Source organism: Microcaecilia unicolor, chromosome 5 (assembly GCF_901765095.1).
Source record: "Microcaecilia unicolor chromosome 5, aMicUni1.1, whole genome shotgun sequence".
Lineage (NCBI taxonomy): Eukaryota > Metazoa > Chordata > Amphibia > Gymnophiona > Siphonopidae > Microcaecilia > Microcaecilia unicolor.
Window position 1 is genome coordinate 177361866 of NC_044035.1, and position 12698 is coordinate 177374563.

The following is a 12698-nucleotide window of genomic DNA, read 5'->3' on the forward strand; positions in this document are numbered from 1 at the left end:
CCGGCAGCACATGACCACATATAGGGAGGCAAAAGTTTGCTCTCTATCTCCACCTGCTGGTAGATGGACACAACCCACCAGTCTATGGATTGATCAGCTTGATGATATGGAAGGTGGAATTGCTTGACAGATATTTCAGTTCTGTGTTCACAGCTGAAGAGTTGGCAGCAAGGCTGCAGAAGACAAACACAAATAGGGATGGAGGGGTGGTAGTCCGTGAATGATGCTCAGAGAACTGTGTTCATAAGGAGCTGGCTAAACTAAAGGTGGACAAAGCAATGGGGCTAAAGGATACTGAAGGAACTTAGGGAAGTTCTAGCAGCTCTGCTGGCTGACCTTTTCAATGCTTCTATAGAGTCAGGAGTTGTCCCTGAGGACTGGAGAAGAGCAGATGTAGTCCCTTCGCCACAAAAGCGGAAGTAAGGAAGAGATTGGGAACTACAGTCCAGCAAGTCTGAATTCTGTGGTAAGTAAATTTATGGAAACATGCTTAAAACATAGAATAGTAAAGTTTTTGGAATCCAATGGATTTCAGGTCCCAAAGCAACATGGTTTCACTAGAGGCAGGTCTTGTGAAACAAACCTGATTAATTTCTTTGATTGGGTGATCAGAGAGTTAGATTGAGGGAGAACACTAGATGTGGTATTTAGATTTTAGCAAAACCTTGGATACGGTTCTGCATAGACAACTAAGAAATAAACTGAGTGTTCTCATTATGGGCCCTAAAATGACTAACTGGGTTAGGAACTGGTTTAGTGGAAGTAGTGGTAAATGGAGCTCATTCTGAGGAAAAGGATGCTACTAGTGGTGTGCCAAAAGGTTTGATTCTTGGGCAGGTTCTTTTAAACATTTTTGTAAGCGATATTGCTGATAGGCTGTCTGGTAAGGTTTGCCTCTTTGCAGATGATACCAAAATTTGCGATATGTTAGATGCCTGATGGTGTGGATAACATGAGAGAGGACTTAGTGAAGCTACAGGAATGAGCTTGATTTTGGCAGCTTAGATTTAATGCAGGGTCTTGCATTTGGGCTGCAGAAACCAAAGAGAATGGTATAGTTTAGGGTGTGAAGAACATTTGTGCATGAAAGAGGAGTGAGACTTGGGTGTGATGATCTTAAGGTGGCCAAACAGGTAGAAAGGGTAACAGCGAAAGCTAGAAGGATGCTTGGTGCATAGGAGAGGAATGGCCAGTAGGAAAAAGGATGTGATGATGCCCCTGTATAAGACTCTGGTGAGACCTCTAGAATATTGTGTACAACTCTGAAGACCACACCTTCAAAAAGATATAAACAGAATGGAGTCGGTCCAGAACAGACATACCAAGTCACATGCATTTGGCATGTGACACACACATTGGGTCCCATTCTGCAGCTCACATGCCAAAGCCCCCTCCTCTCATGCATTGGAGAAAGCCCCAAGTCCCTGGACCTACCTGAATGGGACTCAGGGTTTTCCCCAATTCATCAGGAGGAGGCTTTGGTGTGTGGTCAGGCAGCAGCGAGCCCCCAAGTGCTGCTTCCCATGCCAGCTCCACAGTTCTAAATGGTGACTGCGAACTCTCAAGAGAATACCACAAGAGGTCGCAGCCACCATGCTGAGCCTCACAGCTGGCATGGGCAGTAGCAACTAGGGATCGCTGCTGCTTGACCTAATACCCTAGACCACCAGGGCTTCATATGGAGGGTAGCAAGGAGGAAGAGAGGTGTACATTGGGGGAGGGGGGCAGCAAGGATAGGTGCTGCATGAGGGGGCAAGGAGCAGTGGCGTAGCCAAGGGTGGGCCCAGGTGGGCTCAGGCCCATCCAGTAGCAGTACACCTATGATGTGGCTGGCAGGCATTTTTCCCAAGCCCCACCAGCCGAAAACTCCCAACAACTGTCCCTCCTGCATAACTTGTAAATAGATCTTCACCTGCAGCAAGTAGCGACTGATACATGCTGTAGGGCCAACATGAGCAGTATGTATTAGTTGCTGCTTGCTGCAGGTGAAAATCTATTTAAAAGGTATGCGAGGGGAAACAAACCTGGGGATGTTTGAGAGACCATATGGTATGCAGGCGAGAGAAGGAGAGACCAAATCATTTGTGGGACAAGGCGGAGTTCTTCTGCCCACCCATCTTGGGCCCACCCAAAATTGGGTGTCTGGCTACGCCCCTGGCAAGGAGGGAGAGGTGCTGCATCGGGGGGCAAAGAAAGGAGAGGTGCTACAGTGGAGGGGGCAAGGAAAGATAGAGGTGCTGGAAAAGTAGAGAAGAGAGATCCAATAAGGGGGATGACAAAGAAAGAAGGCACAGAGAAGGAAAGTGGTTCTGGATTTTGGGGGAGGGGAGGACAAGGAAAGTGAGAGGTACCAGGACCTGCGGGGAAAGAAAGAAGAGGAGTAGGTGCTAGTCCTGCAAAGGGTAGACAGAACAGGAGTGAGAGAAGAGAAAGATGCTCAACATGGCAGGACGTTAGGGGACGCAGAGAGAAGATGGAGGGTGGACATGGAGAGAAAAGAAGTACCAAATGGACAAGGAGACTCTGGCAAGCCAGTTAAGAGAAGAAAGTAGAAACCAGAGACTAGGACCAACACAATAAGATAAATAAAATGACCAGACAACAAAGGTAGAAAAACAAATTTTATTTTCTATTGATTAGAATATATCAGTTTTTGGAATGTGCATCTGCCAGAACTAGTTTTAGACATGGCTGGGGCCCACAAGGAAAACCTCACTCATTGGCCTTTAATCTCCAGCATTGCGGTGGTAAATCTCTAGTATTGGGATGGGCCACCCTTGGCATCTCTGCCAGAGGGCAGCTACTAAAATGGTCAGTGGTCATAAGGTGTCTGGAGTCAGACTTAAAGATTTCAATATGTATACTTTGGAATAAAGGCGGGAGAGGGGAGATATGATAGAGGCATTTAAATACCTATGCAGCATAAATGCACAGGAGGCAAGTCTCTTTCAATTGAAAGGAAACTGCGGAATGAGGGGTGTAGGATGAAAGTGAAAGGGGATATACTCAAAAGTAACCTGAGGAAATATTACGGCCTTCTCTGGGGACCGTGTCATAGCCTAATTACAGACTCCACTATTAAAAAAAAGGTGATGAATTCATGGAACAACCGCCCAGTGGAAGTGGTCGAGATAAAAACAGTTCTATGAATTCAAGAGAGCTTGGGACAAATGCATGGGATCTCTGAGGGAGTGATGGGGGAGAGTAGATGGCATGGATGGGCTGACTAGATAGGCCATATGGTCTTTATCTGCCTACATTTTTCTATTTACAAGTGTAACTTACAGAATACTGTAAATTACACGCTAAGGGACTGCATTTAGGCATGCTATTTACACGACATAAGTGAGTATGCCTAAATATTGGCGAATGAATGCCAACTTACACTAGTATTCTAAAACTGAATCTTGGTGCCCAGATGCCATTATAAAATTAGCACTTAGCACGCTGCATCCTGCCACTTAACTTTTGGCACCCTTTATAGAATTGCCCCCAAAAGAACAGAGTTGATAGAGGCCAGAACTGTAGTAGAGCTTAAACGTGCTTGAGATGGATAGAGAAGGTGCAGGGTTGAGAAGTTGGATTAAAGGTGTGGTAGGGTGGATTTGAGAAGGTGTGCTAGGGTGGGGGGAAGCTGGTTTTCCATCTATCTAGAAAGGAAACAGGCTGAATGAGTCATTACCTGCTCTCAGGTATTATGTTAAACTTCACATAACCATCTAAGAAAGACCAGAGCCAACCCACTTCACAAGAGTAGAGCCCCAGTCCACCAGGAAGGCTCCTCTCCTAATTAGCTAACACTACACGCAGCAGTCCAATACCACAGCACAGACAGCGCTGGCATAATCTCCCACTGCTTTCAAACTGCTGCAGCCAGTGTAGTCATTGTGCTGAAACGGCCCCTTTGGCACATCGCTTTGTGAAAAACTTTGTGAACTAAAGTTCTGAACTTAATCTCTTCCTGAAGAACCTTTAACCATCCAAAAGGTAAATTACTCAATTAAAATCCAACCATTTAATGTTAAGTTCGACTAAGAAGCAGTAAAATTTGATATAACACTACCTGTTTTGATGTTCATTTGCTTATAAGTGAATCTGTATGTCTGTTTGCCTTTCATTCATATGACTTGCAATGAAACAACCTACAGACAATCTCATTATTGGTATAATTACAATACAACTAATAATCTCAAACTACATAACAAATTTAATCAGACAGTGATGCAAACTCTCATCAAAATGAAGCGCTGGTTAACGTTCATTATAGCGAAAACATGGCTAATAGGTCTTAGATCCCAAGCCTTTGAATTATTCTATCATATCCCAATACTATTCTGTCCCAGACAGCATAGCAACTAGATCCCAAGTAGAGCTAAAATTTACTCTTAACAGACCAACCATAAATAAATTTCTCCCACAATCTTTTTTTTTTTAAATTTTATAGAAGTCTTTATTGAACATTGCAAAAGCAATACAATAATCACTCTATGCACTACACCATACTATGGTACAGTATCCAACAAGCTTTACATGAGTGTGTAACAATAATACCATCCATTCAATGACAATGTTAGAATAAACACCAATTTTACTTCAAGTTTTTTAATTTTTTAAAACTTTTAGCTTCCCTTATTCTACTCCCCCCCCCCCCCCCCCCCCCCCCCACCTTTCCGAATGCTCTGTCATCATACTCATTAGTCGGAACAATTTTTTAGAAAGGGTTCCCACACCCTTTCCCATGTAGGCAAAGTTTTAGCTCTCTGGGCAGTCAATCTCTCCATTTCACATATGTAGCGCACCTTGGTGTTCCACCTCACCATTGAAGGTACCAAAGGTGACTTCCAGTGTTGTGCTAAATTCAAACGGGCTGCATGCAGGGATCCTCTCAACAGAAGCCACTGATCTGAGGTGAGGCCTATTGGTCGCTGCCCAAATAAGAAAGTTAGAGGATGCCACCTCACAGGTTTACCAACCCACTTCTGAATACGAGCTTGTATCCCCTTCCAGTAAGCCTTTGCTTTAGGACAAGACCACCAAATGTGCCCCATTGTCCCCTCACCTCCGCAATTTCTCCAACATTCCTTTGGCACTCTAGCAAACATGTGGTGCAGTCTAACCGGGGTCAGATACCATCTATAAAATACTTTAATAGCATTCTCTTGCATACTCACTGCTCGAGCTGATTTCAAAATCCTTTTCTCCAATGTAACCCAGTCCACCTCCGGTAATGTAAAATGTAGTTCTTGCTCCCACCTCCTCCTATGTTGTACGTATGGTCTGGCAGTAGCCATCAACTGTGCGTATAAGAAGGATATCAGTCCTCGCTCAATCTTAGAGTCTACACATATTTCCTCCAATGGATGCGTATCCCGCTTCAGAGTTCCTTTGTAAGCCTGGCCTGTCAAAAAGTGTTGTACCTGTGTGTAAGCATAGTGATCATTATCCCTGAGCCCAAAATCATCCACCAGCTGTGCAAAAGGCACTATTTTCTCCTCTTGATGCATCTGTCCCAGCAAATCCAGCCCCGAGTCTGCCCATCTCCTGAAGGTGTTATTTCCTATACCTGGCTCAAACATTGGGTTTTCTGCTATGGGAGCTAAGCCCGATACCGGCGGTTGACGTTCTGAAAACATAAGATCCCAATAGTAGAACGTAGCCTGTACTGTGGGCGGGAACATGTCAACTCTTCCCCTATATTTGTTAGGAAGCCACATTAAATGGGCTAATTTCCGCGATCCCACTAAATCCTGTTCAATGTCAATCCACAATTTATAACTATCTTTCCGAAACCAGTCCACCGCCGCTCTGGTCTGTGCTGCACAATAGTACCAGAACAAGTTTGGCACACCCAGCCCTCCCAGCCTTCTACTTTTATAAAGAAGAGCCCGTGATAACCTAGGTCTTTTCTGATTCCAGATAAAGCGGATCAACTTATCTTGGATACCCGAGAAAAAGGTTCGGGGTACTTGTAATGGAAGAACCTGAAATAAATATAAAAGACGGGGCAAGATGTTCATCTTAATCGCCGCGATCCTCCCGAACCACGACAATCCCATATTAGCCCATCTGTCTAAGTCTGTTTGCACATCCCTCTTCAGAGCTGGATAATTAGCTTCAAAAAGCTCTGATAGGTCATTTGTGATCTTGACTCCTAAGTAGCATATTGCACGCCTCTCCCATTTAAATGCAAAAGATGTCTTCAATGTCTCCATCAATCCCCGTGGGACCCCCACAGCCAAGCCCATAGACTTGCTGGCGTTCAATTTGTAGCCTGAGACCCGTGTGTAGTCCCCTATTTCTTTCATTAAGTTAGGCAAGGAAACTAGTGGGTTCGTTAGTGACAGCAGCACATCGTCTGCGAATAGCGCAATTTTATACTCCTGCCCTCTAACCTGCACTCCAGTAATATCATTATTCTCACGTATAGCTGCTGCCAGAGGTTCCATCGCCAGAGCGAACAATAATGGAGACAGCGGGCACCCCTGTCTGGTTCCGCGCCCCAAAGCGAATGTCACTGAATTCCCCCCGTTTACTCTCACACAAGCCCTCGGCAAGGAGTACAAGGCCTGGATCCAGGCTCTAAAATGCTGTCCAATTCCCACTCTATGTAAGACCTTATCTAAGTACCCCCAGTGCACCCGGTCAAACGCCTTCTCTGCATCCAGACCGAGTAGCACTGCGGGCCTTGTTTTTTTCTGTGTTGTGTATATAAGATCTATTGTGCGGCGTATGTTATCCATGGCCTGTCTTTTGGCTATGAATCCCACTTGGTCCGGATGGATCAAACAGGGGAGCACCCTCCCCAGACGGTTAGCCAACACCTTGGCCAGAATTTTGACATCTGTATTCAAGATCGAAATGGGTCTGTATGAGGCACATTCAATATGATCCTTGCCTGGTTTTGGTATTACCGCCACCCATGCTTCCATCATAGACCTAGGGAACGGTGCCCCCTCCCTGACAGCATTAATTATCATCGTCAGGTAAGGCGCTAGCTCCATCACATATGCCTTAAAGAACTCATTCGTGAAGCCATCTAATCCCGGCACCTTCCCCCTTGGTAATGCTTTCACCACTTCTATCACCTCCTTTACCGCCACTGGGTCCTCCAACTCTCTCTTTTGTGTATCAGAGAGAGCCGGTAGCCCCCTTGCCTGTAAGTATCCCTCTATTTCCCCAGTCTGTACCGTGGCATCCTCTTTATAGAGGTTCTCATAATATTGGGCAAAGCAATCCCTTATCTGTGCTGATTTATGCGTTATGACCCCCCCAGCATCTCTAATTCTTAAAATGTGTCGTTCTGCTCTCAGTTGTCTCAATTTGTTAGCTAGCAAGCGTCCAGGTTTGTCAGTGCAAGCGTAATGAACCTGTTTCATCCTTGCACTCACAAACTTCAAGCTTTCCTCATGCAGCCCCGCTATCTCCAATCTCACCTCTTGCAATTTTCGATAATCAGCTACTGAACCTGAAATTTTGTATTTATCTTCCAATGTAGCCAGTCTATCCATGCAATGTACCAGCCTCTGCCGATGTACTCTGGCCTTCTGACTGGCACACTTAATAAAATGTCCTCTTGAGACTGCCTTGAATGCATCCCACACAGTACCCAATGTAGGCCCCGAATCCAGATTAATATCAAAGTACTCTCTAAGTAGGGGAATAAAACTGGCTACTGTTTCAGGATCCTGCAGCAAACTGTTATTAAATGTCCATCTTTTATCTCGCTCCTCCTCCTTCAGGGAAGGAACAGCAAGCCAGACCGGGGCATGATCCGATATTGTGATATGACCTATATCGGATTCTTCCCCCCCTTCCGATAACGTTTTATCAAGAAATATGTAATCCAATCTGGAGTAAGTGTGATGCACTTGGGAAAAAAAGGTAAAGTCTCTCCCTCTAGGATTCCTCAAGCGCCACCCATCATACAGCCCCATCCCCTCAACAAGGTTATTTAATGCTCTAGCAATTCTACAGTCTGCCTGAGCAGGAGGAGTCGACCTATCCAGGCCAGGCTTCAGGGTCACATTAAAATCCCCGGCCACTATCAGCTTCCCTCTGGCAAAGGCCTGCAGCTCCTTCTGAAGGTGCCGGAAAAAACGCTCCTGTCTTTCATTGGGCGCGTATACACTAACCAGTGTATACTCCTCCTGCTCCAATCTGATGTGCAAAAAGAGGAATCTTCCCTCCCTATCTCTTCTAGTGTGCAAGATCTGGACTGTGACATTTTTATGAAACATTATGGCCACCCCTCTTTTTTTAACTCCTAGGACATCTGAAGCACACACCACCTGTGGATAACATTTGGAATACAATAGTTTCTCATGCTTTTTTAAGAGATGTGTTTCTTGTAAAAACACCACTTGTGGTTGTGCTAGACGCAATTCACGCCAAAGGGCATGTCGCTTATAAGGAGAATTTAGGCCCTTTATATTATAAGTGAAAAATTTATAGCCCACCATTTACCAATTCTGTTCTATCAGCATGTTCTAAGAAAGATGTATACCCATCCCCCCCTCCCCACGCTCCCCTCTTACTTTCGTCATCCCTCCCTCCCCCCCCCCTTTAGCATCCACTCACCAGACAATACCCTCCGGCATTGCATGGGTAACCAGAGGAAAGCGGCCCCGAAGGCCAACACCCCACCCAGATCTGTCTCCCTATTTCACACGTACCCCCCTATTCAATTATACAGCTTTTGAACACCTCCACCTCCACCCTACCAGCTCACCTCACATTAGGCAACATTCATTCTCATGCACTCACTCTTCAGTTCCACCTCAAGTTAAACCTTATGAACAGTCCATTCTTAACCAGAGTCCTCTTTGGGCTTTCAAGTCTGAAGTCTCGATGTCTTCGCATTCGCTGGGACTCTCTTCCACTTTTGCATGCGTGCTTTTGTTGTCACCGCCATCTCCGTGGGCACCGTCTCCGACAAAGTCAACCCGGCCTCGTGTAGGCTTTTCCAGGCATCAGTCACCTTCCTTGTCCTGCACTGTTGCCCCTTGATCACAAAACAAATAGCAAATGGAAAGGCCCATCTGTAAGCGATCTTTTCTTTGTTCAATACTTCAATCACTGGTCGCATAGCCCGTCTCTGCATCAGTGTAAACACCGAAAGGTCTTGAAATACTGAGATCCTGGCTTCGTTATACTCCAGGGTTGGAAGCTGCCGGGCTTTTTGCCACACCATCTCTTTAAATGTGTAAGAGGAGAATCTCACAAGTATGTCTCTGGGTCTATTTTCAAGTCTCTGGCCCTGCACTCTATGCGCTCTGTCCATGGCCGCTGCACTAGGGTCCCAGGCCTCTCCCATAATTTTTTCACATAGGTTCCTCACCAGCGTTTGGATATCTTCCATATCTCCGCTTTCAGGGACTCCACGGAACCTCAAGTTGTGTCTTCTTCCTCTATTCTCAAGGTCATCCATTTTATACTTAAGTTCCTCATATTGTTCTTGCTGCTTTAAAATGCGTGAGCTCAACAAGCTTTGCTGCTCTTCCTGCTCATCGAGCCTTTCCTCTATGGTTTCTACTCTGCCACCCAGCTCTCTAAGATCCAAGCTTATAGCGTCGACGTGCTCCAGTATTTCAACCCGGGAGGCCTTTATTTCCTCTCTAATCGCGTCCAGGCATTTCGCCAAATCCGCTGGGGAATGCTCCCTTGTAACAGCGGGACTCGGCGCCACGTGTTTAGCCGGCGCTTCCGAGTCCGCCATGCCGGGTGAAGCTGGGCGCGAGAGATTCTTCCCGGCTTGTTTCTTCGGCGCTTTATCGCTTCCGCGCTGTGCCGCCGCCGCGGTTTTACTCATTTTGTGGAGCCCGGTTTATAGCTCGTCGCCAAATGTGGTGCTGGTCTAATTTTTTTTGCCAATGGCGCTTTTGGTGCTGCTTTACGGTGGGGGAGTGCGGGAGCTAACAGACTAGGCAGCCATTCACCTCCGTGACGTCACTTCCTCCTCTTTCTCCCACAATCTTAAGTACATAAGTAATGCCACACTGGGAAAAGACCAAGGGTCCATCGAGCCCAGCATCCTATCCACGACAGCAGCCAATCCAGGCTAAGGGCACCTGGCAAGCTTCCCAAATGTACAAACATTCTATACATGTTATTCCTGGAATTGTGGATTTTTCCCAAGTCCATTTAGTAGCGGTTTATGGACTTAGCACCTCATATTTTTCACACAGCCGATAAGAAACCACCACGACACAAATAACACCTAATAAATATTGCAACCTCTCATATCAACCTAGGTCAATGGTCCCTCTAGCACTATCACTATTAAACAAAAGCGCCAACCCTTTCATGTAGGCTGACAATATATTTATCTTCATCCCTTTCAAAAAAGAATATTCCGAAATTGCCACCAAAATCACACACAGCATAAACACCTTGGAAGCCTGGGTATCAACTTTCAAACTGAAACTGAACAGGGTAAAAACACAATGCCTAATACTCACATTACCATGCAACACCTATGTACAATAGTGCTTAATGATATAGCACCAATGAAATCAAAATCCAGACCCACCAAGAAAATCTCACCCTGGTTCTCAGATGACATCCTTAACACAAAAAGAATCTGCAGACAATTAGAAAGATTATGGTCAAAATCTACAACCAAAACGAACTGGGAAAACTGGAGAAAATCACTAAGAGAGTATAAATATAAAATAAAAAAAAGCCAAAACATCTTACTATGCCAAACATATTGGCCAATTCCCTCTAAATACTAGAAAGCTCTGTGCCCTTCTGCTACTAGTCAGCTTCTTCTGCTGACTAACTAGCTAATTATTTTGAACAGAAAATTGTCAAAATCAGAAACGACTTAAAAGGTTCTACTAATCCAATCACAAATCTTTTCAATATATCTGCCACATCTTGTTTAGGGGGTGAAGGTAAGGGTGCAGACAGAATATGGACCTCCTTCTCCAAACCACTATTAGTCAAATACTACTTACTCAAATATGCATTCTCTCAATGCATACTTGATTCATGTCCCAGTTACCTCTTAAAATCAGCTCCTGAACTATTTACATAATGCCTACAATCAAATATAACATTCATGTTAACCCATGGAATTTGTCCTTCAAAAAATGGAAAAATAATCCTAACCCCCATTCCCAAAAGTCCACAATTTAGTCTGAACAAAGTTTCAAACTACAGACCTGTAACTTCTATCTCACTGTTAGTTAAAATAATGGAAGGCCTGGTCACTCAACAACTCATGGACTATCTCAACTCTTTCTTGATACTACATGCCTGCCAATCTGGTTTCAGGTCTTCTTACAGCACTGAAATAGTCCTAACAACACTCATTGCAAATTGCAGAAAACAACTAAATAATGGCAGAAAGACCATCATTTTACATTTTGATATGTCTAGCGCTTTTGACTCAGTGGAGAAATGACTCAGTGGAGAGCATCATTCTACTCAATCTGTTAGATTACATTGGCATATCTGGCAATGTTCTTAAATGGTTCAAGAACTGGTTCAAGAACTGGTTCAAGAACAGTTAGGCATCATCTCAGCTCCCTGGTCCCCAAACTGCGGAGTTCCACAGAGCTCTCCTCTTTCTCCGCCCTGTTTAATATAATATTGGCACCATGGATCTCTTCTCTTCCCCCCACCCTGTTTAATATAATAACGGCACCATTAGGTTATCTACTCGAATCAAATGGCTTCAACTGGTTTATGTATGCCGAAGATGTTACAATCTATATCACTTTTGATAATGATGAAGTCTTAACCAATATAAAAATCTGGTCTAGACCTAATGGATTCGTGGCCAACAATTTCAAGTTGAACTTAACAGAGCAAACCAAATTCTTAATATTAACAAACCCTCACCAACCAATCATTTCTTCTATTTTCACTAGGTAACACAACCTATCCACTTGAGCATTATTTGAAAATCCTGGAAATAATAATTGATCCACACTTGAACACTAAAAAGACTAAGACCTTACTTTTCAAACTCACTCTTCAGATCACTAACTCATTCTTTGGTACTATCAAAATTTGCTTACGGTAATGCGGTCTCACTAATCAGAACATTACAAACTGCTCAAAACACAGCAGCTCGTCTTGTACTTAAAGCTTCCCAATACTCCAAAGTGACCCTGCTTCTACTCAAATTACATTGGCTACCTATAAGTGCACGTATTACTTTCAACTTGTGTGCATTTACTAACCAAATAATTTATTGTTTATCCCCGTCTTACATGCAGAATCTTACAGACTTGCCAACACGTAATGCTAAAAACTCCTCCATAGGCTTTCTAATATTACACTTCTCTAAATGTAATAAAATCAAATATAAAACTGCTGGTTTTTCATACCATAATACAACCAAATGGAACTCTTTACCCAAGCAACTCCGTCAAACTGAAGACTATTTCTCATTTCAAGAACTGTTGAAAATTCATCTAAGATTGATCTCTAACAATAGAAAAATTGTTAACCTTCAAATTAAACCTGCCATATCAACATGTCTGTATTCACATTCTATTCTTATGTCTTATAAACAACTTATATGATCTAGACTTCATGTTACTTGCTACCTGAATTTTGTACCTACTTGCTATATGTGATCAAAACAGTTTGTTAGTTCTACACTTGTTACTTTGTAAGCCACATTGAACTTGCATTCTTTTTGAGACAATGTGGGATATAAATGTCATAAATCAATAAATAACTAA

The 12698-nt window shown here is 43.9% G+C and overlaps 1 protein-coding gene across 1 annotated transcript in view; it reads right to left on the minus strand.

Annotated features, from left to right (window-relative positions):
* The window catches only part of FCSK (fucose kinase), a 394768-nt gene that overhangs the window by 139447 nt on the left and 242623 nt on the right, over nt 1-12698 (minus strand).